Raw genomic sequence first — 8,758 nt, 5'->3', positions numbered from 1 at the left:
CACATAAACAACTAATTTTGTTAACACATATGCTTGCCACTTATAATAAGAATATAGAGTCCGCCTTGCCACGTATAATTACCACATTCGAATAACCACATAAACCACATAAACCACAACCAGTAGAACAAAACTATGACAACTCTGTTATAATAAAGACACAACATTCTTACAGGTGAAATAACACGTCAATTTTAGAAATAAAAACACAGCAACGTAACAATCATGTTATTATGTATGTTGTCTGTATCCTTAATTCAACAACGACTAACTCATCATAGGAAAGCCTGTTAGAACTAAACCAATACAGTCCAAATAGATTTAGATGCTATTGTAAACTTCGTTTAGTGCAAATAATATCTGGACTGGGAAGTAAATAAACGTTTTCACAACTGAGGTCTCTAAAGCCAAAATTTACCGCCCATATTAATGACTAAATCAATCACTTTATGATAGAAACAATCACATTCATATAAAATATATTATTTTATGATAGAAACCATCACATTTATATAAAATATATTATTTTATGATAAAGAAAATCACATTTGTTTAAGAAATATTGCCTTATGATTAAAGAATCACATTTATTTAAGAACTTATAATTTTATGATAAAGAAAATCACATTTTTTAAAGAAATATTGCCTTATGATTAAAGAATCACATTTATTTAAGAACTATAACTTTATGATGAAAACAAATGTATATAAGAAATATCACGTTATGATAAAACAAATGTATATAAGAAATATCACTTTATGATAAAAAAATCCTATTAACCAGCGATCACCTTATTCCACAGAATCAATACACCAAACCATTGTCTATTGGCCCGCCCCAAGGGCACCTAACTCCCACCTCTGTGATATTAATGCTAAGCTGATTAGGATTAAACTTAATGCCACATAATCTTGCGTGGATTGCCGAATTAATTTTATTAAAAAAAAAATTGCCGATAAAATTGTCATTACTGAATTTATTTATACAGAGTCACAATTAATAGATTTTACCACCCTGAGCCGATGTAAGTAGTATAAAAACTATAGAAGACAGGATAATAGGGACAATAAACAGTGTTTAGTTTTAAGATGAACATGGAGAAAGTTGGCCTACGTAATAATTTAGACGGTTATTTTCATTGGGCACTTCTGCCTTGTTGGCCATTGGGCACTTCTGCCTTGTTGGCCATTGGGCACTTCTGCCTTTTTGGCCATTGGGCATTTCTGCATGGACCAACGCTTTGCGTAGGAAAAATAACTTATACTGCCAAATAGGGCTGATATTCAAAATATGTTTTTAACTGACAGCTATCAATATTTAGACAGACAGCTTTTGTGGTTAATTTAATGTATCAGATAAATGATTACTTGAGCAATTAATTATTAAAATATAGGTGATCTACTTACAAAGCAAACCAGGCACTGTATCAATAGGTATGGAATCCAGGTAGTGCCGGTATTAATCAGAACACCTTGTTATCTGTCTAGTGCTGACGTTAGACGTGTCTGTGACAGACGACTCTTGACTCAGGTAACCTGCGGCAGTTGACGCTGCAGTATCCTGCGGCAGGCTAGGCCACAGTATCCTGCGAATTCTAGATCAGAGTTTCCTACGACAAGCTAGACCGCAGTTTCCTGCGGCAGGCTAGGCCACAGTATCCTGTAATCAGGCTAGGCCACAGTTTCCTGCGACAGGATGGACCACTGTTTCCTACGACAGGCTAGACCACAGTTTCCTGCGACAGACTAGACCACAGTTTCCTACGACAGGCTAGACCACAGTTTCCTACGACAGGCTAGACCACAGTTTCCTACGACAGGCTAGACCACAGTTTCCTACGACAGGCTAGACCACAGTTTCCTATGACAGGCTAGACCACAGTTTCCTGCGACAGGCTAGACCAAAATGTTACGTCTTGTTACTGTGAAGTCCCCAGTAAATGAACGAGCTGCTCCCCTTGTCAAACCACCTAACCCCCAAGTTAGGGCGAGGCCGACTCAAAATTAATTTCGATAATCCCACCCCAGTAAAAGCGCTAACCGTCAGTCTTAAAATATTTTTCGCTTGGTTGACTTCGTGCCTACAGCCTTGAAATCTCCAACGAGGCGTACGTGAAATAAAAATGGTGATGTTGTTGGCAGACACAAAAGTGTGGTTAGGTGAAGACACGCCCTTTTGTAAGGAGAAAGTGGTGCGGGTGGGGAGGGTATCCTGGGTGTTGTCGTCTGCTAATGTCGTGTCAACATTTGAACAAAAAAAAAAGGGGAGGGGGAGAATGAAAGGTAACAAAAGTTATAAATACGTCCTGGTATTCTTTTCTTGGAATTTCTAGGAAGGGAGATAGGACGTGAGGGAAGATACTTTACTTACATGGTTGTTGACTGGCTGTAAACTTTACTTACATGGTTGTTGACTGGCTGTAAACTTTACTTACATGGTTGTTGACTGTAAACTTTACTTACATGGTTGTTGACTGGCTGTAAACTTTACTTAGATGGTTGTTGACTGGCTTTAAACTTAACTTGGATTGTGGGTATGTGTTTGGTGGCTTTAAACTTAACTTGGCTTAGATGTGTGTTGACTGGCTTTTAAAATAAAAATCCCGAATCAAAATTTTAAAAAAAAGTTGATAAACCTAACATTATGCATCAAAAGCTTTAAAAAAGTGAAAAATCTAACATTATGTTTCAAAAGCTTTAAAAAAAGTGAAAAATCTAACATTATGTATCAAAAGCTTTAAAAAAGTGAAAAATCTAACATTATGTATCAAAAGCTTTAAAAAAGTTGAAAAACTTAAAATTATGTAACCTGTTTGAACGAAAAGATTGCTGGCTAGACAAAAGAATTGATTTATCGATGCGTCACAGTGTCCCCCTCCCCCCCCCCCCCAACCCAATCAGCGATACTAATCAGTAAATCGTGTCAGACGAGAGACAATGCAGGTCTTTCTTGTGACTCGTGACTCAACAGCTTAAGGTGTGTTTATGTTAATAGGACAAAGCCCCCCTCCCTTACACATGCACCTTTCACAGCATGCTATGTGTGGTTTAAAAAAAAAAAAAAAAGTAAAGTTTCCCTTTCAAACCTGACGGTCTATGGGGCAAGTGAAGTAGAGTTCACTTGTTTCTGTGACCTCGGCATATGAAGAGATAGTGTGGTCAGCACTATGCCCAGCCGCCTTTACTTTCCCTAACGTGAGTTAGGTACCCATCAGAGTTGGGTGGACTCAGGGACGGTCTACTGGCTTGAACCCGGATTCGAACTCGAGACTTACGGGTTAGCAGCCCAGCTCTCTACCGCTAGACCACTCCGTCCCACCTATGTGTGGTTTAGTTTCGGTAAAAATATACAAGCTCTATAGAAATCCAAATATACTTAAAAAAATTCTTATATGTACGTCCACCTTTTCATAAATGGCAAAACAAATTCTGTCAGACACAGCCACATAACGTATTGTCAAAACAATTAACATACTGAACATAAGACAATACTACACAATACAACATAACCTACAACACTACCCCACACTACCACACAACATACCACACTACTACACAATCCAACATACAACTCTACCAAGCAATCCAACAAACATAAAACTAAACAGACACCACTAACCCCCCCCCCCCTACCTCCCCAGAAGACGTACACCAACAAACCATGTACACAACCACCTTGACTTAGACACAAAGTGGTTCCGCTTAGACGAAACCCTAATCCCTACACTAAACCTTTCACAGATTTAAATTATTTCTTTTTCAACCCCACCCTTAGTACTTCATCAAAAGTAAGCCCCCCCCCCCCTTCCTCCGAAATCTAAAACATAACTCGAGTAGTTCCCTATCTCTTCTCCCTTTCTTCAGGTATTAAACGAACTTTAGAACGCGACCACCGCCTTATCCCCCCCCCCCCCACAGGTATTAAACGAACTTTAGAACGCCACCGCCGCCGTATCCCCCCCCCCCCACCCCAGCAGCCCGTGACGGTCGATGAAAGAAGTCACGGCGACTAAAAACCTTCGATTGAGATCTGGATGCGGTGCACACATAGAGAAAACCCATTCATCTCAGCTAGACCAGGTTCACTCAGGCGAGACCTGGTACACTGTGGTCGCTACATCACGGCTCTCTTGGTATGACGTCACACTGTCATGTAACATTTTGCACTTTCACTATTTCACGAATGTAACATTTTTGTTATTATTATAATTTGTGTAATATAATATTTGTTATTTATTTATTTACGTAATGTAACGTTAGTTCATATTATTACAATTTGTGTAATTAGAATGAACCCTGTTTAGGCAGATGAAGTAGAGTTCGTGTATTTTTTTTACTTGGGCATATGAAGGTAAGGTGCGGTCAGTACTTTGCCCATCCGCCTTTACGCTCCCTACCATTGGGAAGTTCTACCGACTTGGACACAGATTCGAACTCTAGACATTCGCGTTTGCAGCCTAGCGCTCTACCCCTTAGGCCACGCCATCCAATAATGTGTGACCAATTATAAATGCAGTGTATTCGGTGTTATAGGGAAGGTTGTTTTTGGCCCTGTGTTGTTTTAGGTTTCTGTTTTAGTTGATGACAAGTGTTCGTGAAAAACTTAGTGTATAAGTTGTGATCAGTAGGATATGTCATCTGTAGGGCCTGTCTTTGTACAATGTCATCTGTAGGACCTGTCATTTTAATATGTCATCTTTAGGACCTGGCATCTGTAGGACCTGGCATTTGTAAGATGTCATCAGTTTGACCTCTCATTTGTAGAACCTTTCATTTGTAGGACGTCATTTCTATGACCTGTCATTTGTGGGACCTATCATTTGTAAGATGCCTAATGTAGGACCTGTCATTTGTAAGATGTCATCGATAGGACCTGTTATTTGTAGGACCTCTCATCAGTCTGGTGTAGAAGGGGAGGGGAGGGTAATCAACTATATAAAGATCGAGAGTACATTGTGTAATACAATATAAGTGGCTTTTCAACCCACCCCATTGTGTGCTTGTGTACATTCCACAATGGTGTTTACGTGTCAAGCGACCAACCCCGCTTTGATCCGTATAACCGTACCATCACGCCTTATATACCGCCTATTTTTGGGTGCACATATCCTGATTGCTACATAACTTCCTCCCCACCCATCCCCCTCACACCGCACCAGTAAAAAACGACACCCGTTCGGCCAGATCAGACGGCTTAACTGGGGGATTTTCTTTTACCCGTTTGATCATGTGATTCAGACATTAACGCACTTCTTTGTTACGTTTTTAAAAGATGTATACAATAAACACAGAACAATTTGAGAACATAGTATCAAGCTATCAAGGATTAAAAAAGGGCTATGTTTAATCTTTATTTTTATAAGCTTTTTTTTGTTCACAATGGCGGTTTGATTGCTCGTGGGTTTGTGGCCAATTTTGTAACTCTATTGTTTACTTTTTAATGCAGCCATTTCGTTCCAAGTTATATCCGTCTTTGATGACAATGCAGGAATATTTAATTCTTATTCCAATTAGATATAAAACTAGTTAATAAAATTTAACTTAAAGATTACTAAATTAAAAAACAATCAAACAAACATGAAAAAAATTGACTTCTGCTTTCTATAATAAAAATATTGGTCGCAAGAGATCCTAATAGCGATAAATGCTTTTATTTTAGAAAGAGAGTCGGTTTTATTTTCTTAAATTCAGTGAATTTAACGCATAGCTCAATTCAGGGTTTAGCACTGTGTATTACTTTGACAGTTATTACAATCAGTGTTCAATCCTGGCCGCGCAGTAGTTTTTAACTGTCGCGCAGCCATTTTGTCCAACACATATAACCTTGTATAAGAACACCGCGCGCACAAAATTCCTGTTGCACACTAACTTTTATCCCTTGATTCTCTTTGTGTTTGGTGCCAACGTTTGCTTCCCTATATACACAAACCAACGCTAAATCAAGTTCGTAGCAAATGCATTACAAAATTGATTTACCTAAAATCTAAATACATAATCCAGAGACACCTTTTATACAGGATTTATGCCGCAAAATAAAAACACAATATCTAACGAAGATTAAACAACTATAAAATATTTATTAAATATATCATCAAATGCAGAAAAAAAACACTTAGGTTTTAGAAGGACAAAGAATACCATAAAGTACTACCATCGCGGTCAATCCACTTCTCAATCTTGGTTTGACTTCTGTGAAACTTTTTAAATGTGTGTTTGCATTTCACAGATAAGTGATCGCCTAGCTTTATTATACATTAGACTACCCGTTATTCTTGAATAACCGTGTGTTTCAATGGTTATCCATTATGACGTCATGTTTATTTGATGATTTGTATCTTTTCCCTCCCTTCCATACTGTTAATTATTATCACAAAAAAAACAAAAACAATTAGACCCCACATTGAAAAAAGACGTCACACATCAGACGTTTTTGTCCCTTTAATAACACCGATTTCGGCTGAGCATAGGTCTGACCACACAATCCCTTCACACGCTGACGTTACAGGTCAACTCTACACCTACCCAACTCTACTTCAACGGCTCAGTGTCACATCAAGTCTCAGGCAACATGTTTTTATCGTTTTTAAACACTGATTTCGGCCAGCATGGATCTGATTACACTGTCCCTTTAAATGCAAAGGACACAGAAACAGGTAACTCTACTTCACCTGCCCTGTGTTCCGCTAAATCCCGATAGGCAACTTTATCATTCACATCTAAAAAATAAACCGGGAGTGATCTCCCCTAAACTTTCTCGAATATTCTTATATAAAATAACAGGGGATGGGAACTCGGGCTATAGACATGATTTTTAATCCATTTTAAATACTTAAAGTTTTAAAAATAGAATAAAATCTCGTAGACAAATTAATTGCACACCAAGTGAACGCCAAATAAAAAAGCGCATAATAGTGCGCAATATTATTAGTACTTCTAAAATTTACATTAGTTTTTTGAGAAATCGAAAGTAGCGTAAATTACTACTTCCAGTCAACGGAAATTACTCAAAATTTAACAGAAGGTAGAGAAATAGATCTTTTACTTACATGTGAAATTTCATGTATCTATCTAAAATAGTACTCAAGTTATAGGCTTTTGAAAAATTCAAAGTAGGAAAAGTACCACTTCCGGTTATCGAAAATCGCTCAAAAGTTGATACGGATCTACGATTTTGATAAAATACTTATATATGAAATTTCATCAACCTAGCTGTAAGGGTACTCAAGTAATCGTGTTTACACACGGACACACAGACACACAGACACACACACAGACACACACACACAAAGACATACGGACAAGATTGCAAAATTATGTTTTTCCGTATCAGTGAGGTGTAAAACGTCGAGATTTGTAAAAATCTCGATTTTTTTTTGCACGATTACAATACTTTCTCTATACTTCGTATATACGAGAAAGTAAAAAAATGAAAAGAAAAACTTTAAGAACCCATACCACCCGCAGGGTAACTATTACACTATCATCTTACCTATAAGAGCATTACAGTTAGTGCAGAATTAGTTCTATAATTTACTGCAAAGTAAGAAACTTCAGTTACGCGAATAGGCCCTATTATTTCAAATTAAATTATGTTCCACATTAGCCAATTCCAAAACTAAACAAAGATTTATATAAATAAGTAAGGCCTGAAATAATTTAGTATAGAAACTCTTTATTGGCATAGATTCTAGATCTAGATTGTGCTAGATCTAGATGTATAATCAACGGCTGTCTTCTTAAGTCTAGTTTTTCCGTAGCTCTAGATTCTAGATCTAGATCTAGAACCTGGATAAATAAATCCCATGTATTCTCGTATTAGATGATCATTGCAGCTAAAAAGCAAAGATTTATATAAAATATTTAAGGACTAACATAGTTTAATAAACAAACTCAATAATTTATTGTGATTTTTTTAACTAATTAGTTTTGATTTGTTTGACCTAGATTCTAAAGTTTAGATCTAGGATTGAATTTCCATTACTCCTACAGCTTATCTGTAGATCTAGATAAATTTATTGTAAACTCAAATTGATAATAATGTTGGAACCTAATAGAAATAGCAAACGGACGAATCGTTAAAGCTTTATCCGACACAATATTAGCTTTATAATTCATTAAACGTTTGAATGGGCAACAAAATCTTCGATGGAAGCCGCCATTACTGCTGTAAAAAAACAATCATGTATAAGTATAGTCATTGTTCTGAACTTTTATAATTAAAGTGGTGTATCTACAAATAAATATATCAAAACATTTATCAATGTCTTTAAATGAATTTGTGATTAACAGTTTGGTAAAATAGAACATTATTATCTACCTAAATACGTATTTTACAGCTCTACACATAGTGCAGATTCTCTCATGTAACAAAACAGAAAAACACAAAAACAAAAATACACACAAAAACAAAATATTAAAATAAATAAATATACAAATATGTAACCATATTTAGTAGTATATAGATGGATAGAAGATAGATGATAGTAGAATTTTATGAAAAAAAAATTGCATGTACTTTTAACACAATTGTTTGATATTTAAATTTCAATTAATTTAAAGGTCTGATTTTCATTTCGCAGTTCTCCACACTGGCTGCTAAACCAGTGAGGTCATACCAGTTCAAACCGTCACCGTATGCATTACTTGCCCACCTGCCGTTTAGGCTTGTCTTATGGCAGTTATAGTACCACCATGCACCATGGTAAGTAGATGCACAATTTGCAGGGACTAAATCATTATCAACATCATAAGTTGAGAA

The sequence above is a fragment of the Physella acuta genome, unplaced genomic scaffold (assembly GCF_028476545.2).
Source record: "Physella acuta isolate Inbredline_101_S28 unplaced genomic scaffold, ASM2847654v3 ptg000579l, whole genome shotgun sequence".
Taxonomy (NCBI): Eukaryota; Metazoa; Mollusca; class Gastropoda; family Physidae; genus Physella; species Physella acuta.
The sequence above is the reverse complement of the archived record's forward strand: the minus strand, read 5'-3'. Positions refer to the sequence as shown.